General features: G+C 42.8%; 1 protein-coding gene across 1 annotated transcript in view; it reads left to right on the top strand.

Moving 5' to 3' along the window:
* Nucleotides 1-675, top strand: part of LOC138026853 (uncharacterized) — a 12,303-nt gene extending 11,628 nt beyond the window's left edge. Inside the window, exon 11 of the mRNA XM_068874308.1 lies at nt 1-675. This exon is cut by the window's left edge and continues 328 nt beyond it. The gene's annotated coding sequence lies outside the window, so the exon portion shown is untranslated.
* The last annotated feature ends 8,654 nt before the right edge of the window (nt 676-9,329 follow it).

Genomic DNA, 9,329 nt, shown 5'->3' on the forward strand with positions numbered 1-9,329 from the left:
CCTCCATTTAATGCTAGATCCAATCCAACTGTGAGAATTCGAAAATGGTCTAAACATGGCCTACAAGCTTCAAGCCTTATATGTAACAGTGTATAAATGTTTATTCCCTATTTCAATCTGAGGACCCTTCTGCAAACCACTTTTTGTGACGTTCGTATATCTTCAATCAATAACGATGATTACAACTACTAATTCAAGCCAGGGGACAGAAGCAGGTGATTTTTGCGTCTTGAACACTAAATGAGTCTCCCGAATTACTTAAGACATTTAGACATACTATCTTTTCAAAAAGAATCGTTAAAATTGGAAGAAAAGGAAATTAAAAGTAAGAGATCTAATTAAAGGGAATGAACAACTGTTATGTGGAAACGTTGAAATGGTTGAAACTAATTGTCCAATTTCGATACGTAAAACAAAAGCCATCATCTCGATGCTCTGCGGGGAAATAAACTCATACAAATCCTTCTTTTTATTCCCCAGAGCGTCGATTTTATGTTGAATTTTAATATATCGAAATTGGTCTATTTCTGGCTCTTGGAACACACTTATTTGTCGGCATGTTTTAAAACACTTAACGGAGTTAGGTAGATCTCCTACCGTATTTAATTCATCACGTCAGACACGTGTAAAATGTGATGAACTGTTGAAATTGAATAAAGAGATGATGACATTTAAGCCACTTCAGTAAATGAGGGTGGGAGGACGTGAACGGAACCGCCCCTGAATAAATGTACCAGTGTAAGTGCACAGTATCGAATACCTAGGGAAATTGAAACGGTTAATAACGCGGTGCCAATTTTTCGAACTTCGACCATGGGCAATACTTTCACGATTTGTTATTTTAAAGGGAGCCTCTACTCCGCCTAATGAGTAATTTTAAACCGAACAAACTAATGTTTGCAATCAAAATTTACGGGACAATGTTCTTCAAAAAAGTGTTTGTATCGAAAAGGAATGGATTTTACAATCACTTAATTTCACTTTTAAATTTCCCGGGCGCCACCATCTTGAATAATTGTGACGTGTTACAGTTGCTTTTATTTTCGCAACCTCGACGGCAAGGGAAGAGAGGAGAGAGAGCTTGGGTTTGAGGTTGTTATTTTCACACAGGTTTTCTTTTGAAACGACAGGGTAACCATATAATGCATCACAGTTATACAAGATGGCGGCCAACCTCGTCCCCAGGTTCTATCTCCTCGTCGGCAAAGAGACCCTGGGAACGAGGTTGGATGGCGACGCCCGGGAAATTTGAAACCAAAACAAGGGTTTTTGAAATCTATTTATTTCGGATACAAACGCTTTCACAGGGAAAATTTCGAACAGTTTTGATTATAGACATGTGGTATATAGTTATTTCGTTGTTTTAGTAAATGTTCCCTTTAAATAGCGGATATTACATGGCCGCGCGGGGATGCGAAATTTCTCTTCGAGTGTTGAAAAATATTTCACGAGTGAGCGCAGCAAACGATATATTGCTTATTTGCAAAGAATTATGGGTCATTCATAACTTCTCTCGCGTGTTTTGAGAACTGTTTCTGCGTGCATGATCGACTTACGCCATATTTACAATGTTACAAATTTGACAAATTTTTAAATGACACACCATATGCGCAGTGCAATACTGAGGTATCACCTTAAGCGCGATGCATGTGCGAGAAAGGTTGGCTAAGAAAAGTGGTGAAAGAGATGAAAAGGTAATTTTTTGGTTGGTGTGGAACCAAGGAGGTTAACTTGTGAAACTCGGGGGAAGAGATTGCCTGTTTGGTCTCTGTAATGGTGCCGGCAAAAGGCGGCAAATAACATTAGGTTTGGTTAAGGTGCGCGTATGCAAATTGGAACCTTTCACGGTTTTATGCATTCTCGTCCCCAAACTCCGCTTTTCTTTTGGTCGACGCCAAGAACACAGCCAAAAATACGCGCAGTCGCGTTAATGGTATAATGTTGTAACCGTTGACGACTGTTATTGTTTCAAATTTCTGAGAATGCACAGAAGAGCCGGAAATATTTATCTCTAGAAACCACAGGAACTTTAATCCATGCATTTGTCACCAGTAGGGTGGATTGCTGCAACAGTTTACTGTATGGACTTAACTGATTAGGGTGTAAGGTGAAGTGCTAAGTTTCTACCCCATATGAACCATGTGAGCGTTAGCCCTACTTATGGAAATGGGCCCACACAAGGACAGAGAAAATCTCTGACCAGGGTGGGCATTGAACCGACGACCTTCGGGTTACATCCCCGCTGCTCTACCGACTGAGCTACAAGGTCAAGGTCAGGCCGTAGGAACTGAAGATCTTAAAGTCACGGCAATGAACATGTACGAGTACAAGGAAGGATTACGTTTTTACACTCTAATCAGTTAAGTCTGTTCAAATATAGGTGCCACACGGCCAAGATGTAATCCTTCCTTGTAGTTTACTGTATGGTCTGCCCGCGTATCAAATAGCGAAAGTTCAGCCGTTCAGCCTTGAATGCGGCGGCTAGAGTTATTTTTAACGAAACTATTGTCACATTACTCCGTTACAGTGAAGCAGTTACATTGGTTACCGGTTAGTTATAGGATTCAGTTTAAGATTTTATCGAGAATTTTTAAAGCCATTGACAATGTGTCCGTAGTATAATGATCAGGAGTCTCATTAATATTAGACCTAGTAGCCCACAAGGGCTACGGGTCAATAACCCATGAGGCGAGGCCGAATGGGCTATTGAACGGGAAATTTGTTTTGCTTTTTACCAAATTTAGATAGGCTGTTAAACAGACGGCAGAACCAGCCTTAATACAAGTAATCATTAATTGCAATTATGATTAAAAGTGCATGAGACATATATTGTAGCATAGGTATTTTATCAACAGAATATTGTACTGAAAGCTTTCATAAATAACGCTTGATCACCCCAACTGGTGTGCCAACCTCGTTCCCGGGGAGTAGGAGAGACCCCTGGGAACGAGGTTGCTGGTGTGCTTGAAAAGTACAGTGGCTCAGCTGATGCAATTTCGACAAAATAATTAAAGAGTTTGTATACTTGGCACGTATAACTGTGACGCTTACGACCATTTTGCATACCCACCCCTCCCGCCATTCAAGAGCAAATCGACTGGACCATCTCTTGGGATGACCCAAATGGAGAGCGTGTAGGTCGACAGAGTCCCTTCCCGTTGATAAACTACAATCACAACATATAGTTATTAGACGGTTGACCAAAAAATGGAAGACGAGATTGTTTAAGCTCACCTTTCTCACAACCTAAATACAGTTGCAGAAGTTTGATCAGAAACAAAGAGCGGTACCAAAATGATCCATGGCTTTCAATTACTCCGAGCTTACCTAAGTGAGCCCATGTTAAGGAGGTTTTAGTGATCCCTTTTGCCAAAAATTCCGGGGGGCAGTTTATCCCTTACCTCTAGAATTACTGAAACAGTTATCCCTGAAATAACTTTTCTTTGCAATTTGACAAGATGTGGCAATTATAAAATGTAAAGCCACCCCTTTTTAACAGATAACCTAATACTGCATAAGCATGCGAAATATCTTTCGTAAAATATGAAATTACCAAAAAATAACCTCCTTTCTTTAACTGATTTAATACTTAACTCAGAGTCCTGTGAGAGTGCTGGACAATCCTGGGAGGATCTTATTAATCACTTGGTTAGGCGCGATTTTTGTAGGATACTCGCAACTCGCAGAGCAGAGAGTTTTACCTCCACGTCATCCTCATAATCGTTACATTTTGTATGAACAAGTCATAAGCTTAACAATTTACGTCCCAAGTGCTTGCTGTTTTCAGTACTTTTATGGCGATAAACGATGTGCTGCACTTCGCTTCACCGTATAAACAGTACTCATTGAAACATCTGCGGTTTTGGGACACAGTGGGTGGGCTCAGGTTAAGGCATCACGTGACAAATGTCAACCGTCCTAGTTCGAGAAGTCAACGAATTGGATCAAATATGGTAGGTTTATCACATTATAAGTGATTTTTCGGGGCAGTTTCTTCCACAGAAGCCGACATCCTAGCATCATTAAGCTAGAATGTGGGTGAAGCCAAGCCTTTGAAAGAACACAGAGACGAGAGATAGTTTCATGCAGACTGGGACGCCTAAAATGCTCTGTTGTAAACATGGTGGTTCACGAGTGAAGTTGTTTCTCTGGCCTTTCTGTGGACGAATTCCAGGACCTACCGATACAATTTGGGCAAGTTTTGAAAGCTAAAAACCTCAATCGATGCTGTATTTTTCTGGTAGGACTGGGTGGCCCGACACTTATAAAAAAAATCTATGAAATCACAATCGGGTGTCTTCCCTTGTCATGGAATGGCAGAATTACCCAGAATTCTTTTGGGCATGAAGGAGGCAACTTGAGAAGCACGAGACTGGCCCTCATCAAATGGCTGAAGCGCGGCCGGAGGAAAAAGTGAGAAGACGATTTCTAGCCAGATACTAAGCAGTATCCCAGGTGTGTGCAGTTAACGTAGTTAGTTTTCTCTCGTGCTCTTCTTAGGCATGATCTTCGCGCAAATTATACATTCTGTCCCTCAATAAACCTAAAACAACCAGTTATGGTCTTAGTTCTTTTTTCTTACGTACCAGCTAAGTTGCGGAATGCGCTACCTGATTTTATCCGTACGTTTTAAAAGAGAATCCAGGGCCGCATTTTGTACAGCGGCTTTTCTTTTTAATGAATATATCTTTGAATATTATGTATTTGGTATGTATCTGTATATGTTATGTATTTTAGCATCAAATGTAATGTCTGGAAGACATTAGCTCCTGTAGTTATTCTGAAATTCGAGATGAAATGCATGCATGCATGTCTGTATGTTAAGTTTAGTAGGGCGCGTGCGCACACTTTGTAATGTGCGATCTTCAGTGCTTACCACATGTCAGATAAAATGACTTTTGCCTTATGTATTTAAGCCATCGAATTCTTACGTTAAATTGACAAGGGCGGTTTGGAGCTGTGAGTAGGCGTGGGATTTGTCTCATATGGTTTAGGGGCCGACATATCCCTCCCTCAATGCCGTACCGGGAGGCAAGGTCGGTAGCAGGAAGCAGCGAAGGGCCAACTGCGTCCAAAAGCGATCGCACGGGCCGAAATCCCGGGATGACTCGTTTGGTACGACGCTCCAGCGCCGGTGTCTGGAGGTACTGCGTTTTTCTGTCTTGTTGAAAAATCCCGTCAGCGCATGCGTAAATGTTCTGGCTCTCCGTGACGTAGCATACCAAAAACAGATGCTGGTCTTTACAAGGAATCACTGACATTTTATTTGATTCCACAGGCATAAACGTAACGTAAGAACCGTGCGTGTCTGGCCTTTTCGAGACAGAGGTCAGAGATAGTTTCATGCAGACTGGGACGCCTAAAATGCCTTGTTGTAAACATGGCGGTTCACGAGTGAAGTTGTCTCTCTGGCCTTTCTGTGGACGAATTCCAGGACCTACCGATACAATTTGGGCAAGTTTTGAAAGCTAAAAACCTCAATGGATGCTGTATTTTGCTGGTAGGACTGGGTGGCCCGACACTTATAAAAAAAGCTATGAAATGACAATCGGGTGTGTTCCCTTGTCATGGAATGGCAGAATTACCCAGAATTCTTTTGGGCATGAAGGAGGCAACTTGAGAAGCACGAGACTGGCCCTCATCAAATGGCTGAAGCGCGGCCGGAGGAAAAAGTGAGAAGACGATTTCTAGCCAGATACTAAGCAGTATCCCAGGTGTGTGCAGTTAACGTAGTTAGTTTTCTCTCGTGCTCTTCTTAGGCATGATCTTCGCGCAAATTATACATTCTGTCCCTCAATAAACCTAAAACAACCAGTTATGGTCTTAGTTCTTTTTTCTTACGTACCAGCTAAGTTGCGGAATGCGCTACCTGATTTTATCCGTACGTTTTAAAAGAGAATCCAGGGCCGCATTTTGTACAGCGGCTTTTCTTTTTAATGAATATATCTTTGAATATTATGTATTTGGTATGTATCTGTATATGTTATGTATTTTAGCATCAAATGTAATGTCTGGAAGACATTAGCTCCTGTAGTTATTCTGAAATTCGAGATGAAATGCATGCATGCATGTCTGTATGTTAAGTTTAGTAGGGCGCGTGCGCACACTTTGTAATGTGCGATCTTCAGTGCTTACCACATGTCAGATAAAATGACTTTTGCCTTATGTATTTAAGCCATCGAATTCTTACGTTAAATTGACAAGGGCGGTTTGGAGCTGTGAGTAGGCGTGGGATTTGTCTCATATGGTTTAGGGGCCGACATATCCCTCCCTCAATGCCGTACCGGGAGGCAAGGTCGGTAGCAGGAAGCAGCGAAGGGCCAACTGCGTCCAAAAGCGATCGCACGGGCCGAAATCCCGGGATGACTCGTTTGGTACGACGCTCCAGCGCCGGTGTCTGGAGGTACTGCGTTTTTCTGTCTTGTTGAAAAATCCCGTCAGCGCATGCGTAAATGTTCTGGCTCTCCGTGACGTAGCATACCAAAAACAGATGCTGGTCTTTACAAGGAATCACTGACATTTTATTTGATTCCACAGGCATAAACGTAACGTAAGAACCGTGCGTGTCTGGCCTTTTCGAGACAGAGGTCAGAGATAGTTTCATGCAGACTGGGACGCCTAAAATGCCTTGTTGTAAACATGGCGGTTCACGAGTGAAGTTGTCTCTCTGGCCTTTCTGTGGACGAATTCCAGGACCTACCGATACAATTTGGGCAAGTTTTGAAAGCTAAAAACCTCAATGGATGCTGTATTTTGCTGGTAGGACTGGGTGGCCCGACACTTATAAAAAAAGCTATGAAATGACAATCGGGTGTGTTCCCTTGTCATGGAATGGCAGAATTACCCAGAATTCTTTTGGGCATGAAGGAGGCAACTTGAGAAGCACGAGACTGGCCCTCATCAAATGGCTGAAGCGCGGCCGGAGGAAAAAGTGAGAAGACGATTTCTAGCCAGATACTAAGCAGTATCCCAGGTGTGTGCAGTTAACGTAGTTAGTTTTCTCTCGTGCTCTTCTTAGGCATGATCTTCGCGCAAATTATACATTCTGTCCCTCAATAAACCTAAAACAACCAGTTATGGTCTTAGTTCTTTTTTCTTACGTACCAGCTAAGTTGCGGAATGCGCTACCTGATTTTATCCGTACGTTTTAAAAGAGAATCCAGGGCCGCATTTTGTACAGCGGCTTTTCTTTTTAATGAATATATCTTTGAATATTATGTATTTGGTATGTATCTGTATATGTTATGTATTTTAGCATCAAATGTAATGTCTGGAAGACATTAGCTCCTGTAGTTATTCTGAAATTCGAGATGAAATGCATGCATGCATGTCTGTATGTTAAGTTTAGTAGGGCGCGTGCGCACACTTTGTAATGTGCGATCTTCAGTGCTTACCACATGTCAGATAAAATGACTTTTGCCTTATGTATTTAAGCCATCGAATTCTTACGTTAAATTGACAAGGGCGGTTTGGAGCTGTGAGTAGGCGTGGGATTTGTCTCATATGGTTTAGGGGCCGACATATCCCTCCCTCAATGCCGTACCGGGAGGCAAGGTCGGTAGCAGAAAGCAGCGAAGGGCCAACTGCGTCCAAAAGCGATCGCACGGGCCGAAATCCCGGGATGACTCGTTTGGTACGACGCTCCAGCGCCGGTGTCTGGAGGTACTGCGTTTTTCTGTCTTGTTGAAAAATCCCGTCAGCGCATGCGTAAATGTTCTGGCTCTCCGTGACGTAGCATACCAAAAACAGATGCTGGTCTTTACAAGGAATCACTGACATTTTATTTGATTCCACAGGCATAAACGTAACGTAAGAACCGTGCGTGTCTGGCCTTTTCGAGACAGAGGTCAGAGATAGTTTCATGCAGACTGGGACGCCTAAAATGCCTTGTTGTAAACATGGCGGTTCACGAGTGAAGTTGTCTCTCTGGCCTTTCTGTGGACGAATTCCAAGACCTACCGATACAATTTGGGCAAGTTTTGAAAGCTAAAAACCTCAATCGAGGCTGTATTTTGCTGGTAGGACTGGGTGGCCCGACACTTATAAAAAAAGCTATGAAATGACAATCGGGTGTGTTCCCTTGTCATGGAATGGCAGAATTACCCAGAATTCTTTTGGGCATGAAGGAGGCAACTTGAGAAGCACGAGACTGGCCCTCATCAAATGGCTGAAGCGCGGCCGGAGGAAAAAGTGAGAAGACGATTTCTAGCCAGATACTAAGCAGTATCCCAGGTGTGTGCAGTTAACGTAGTTAGTTTTCTCTCGTGCTCTTCTTAGGCATGATCTTCGCGCAAATTATACATTCTGTCCCTCAATAAACCTAAAACAACCAGTTATGGTCTTAGTTCTTTTTTCTTACGTACCAGCTAAGTTGCGGAATGCGCTACCTGATTTTATCCGTACGTTTTAAAAGAGAATCCAGGGCCGCATTTTGTACAGCGGCTTTTCTTTTTAATGAATATATCTTTGAATATTATGTATTTGGTATGTATCTGTATATGTTATGTATTTTAGCATCAAATGTAATGTCTGGAAGACATTAGCTCCTGTAGTTATTCTGAAATTCGAGATGAAATGCATGCATGCATGTCTGTATGTTAAGTTTAGTAGGGCGCGTGCGCACACTTTGTAATGTGCGATCTTCAGTGCTTACCACATGTCAGATAAAATGACTTTTGCCTTATGTATTTAAGCCATCGAATTCTTACGTTAAATTGACAAGGGCGGTTTGGAGCTGTGAGTAGGCGTGGGATTTGTCTCATATGGTTTAGGGGCCGACATATCCCTCCCTCAATGCCGTACCGGGAGGCAAGGTCGGTAGCAGAAAGCAGCGAAGGGCCAACTGCGTCCAAAAGCGATCGCACGGGCCGAAATCCCGGGATGACTCGTTTGGTACGACGCTCCAGCGCCGGTGTCTGGAGGTACTGCGTTTTTCTGTCTTGTTGAAAAATCCCGTCAGCGCATGCGTAAATGTTCTGGCTCTCCGTGACGTAGCATACCAAAAACAGATGCTGGTCTTTACAAGGAATCACTGACATTTTATTTGATTCCACAGGCATAAACGTAACGTAAGAACCGTGCGTGTCTGGCCTTTTCGAGACAGAGGTCAGAGATAGTTTCATGCAGACTGGGACGCCTAAAATGCCTTGTTGTAAACATGGCGGTTCACGAGTGAAGTTGTCTCTCTGGCCTTTCTGTGGACGAATTCCAGGACCTACCGATACAATTTGGGCAAGTTTTGAAAGCTAAAAACCTCAATGGATGCTGTATTTTGCTGGTAGGACTGGGTGGCCCGACACTTATAAAAAAAGCTATGAAATGACAATCGG

This window comes from Montipora capricornis, chromosome 12 (assembly GCF_036669925.1).
Source record: "Montipora capricornis isolate CH-2021 chromosome 12, ASM3666992v2, whole genome shotgun sequence".
In the NCBI taxonomy this organism is placed as follows: domain Eukaryota; kingdom Metazoa; phylum Cnidaria; class Anthozoa; order Scleractinia; family Acroporidae; genus Montipora; species Montipora capricornis.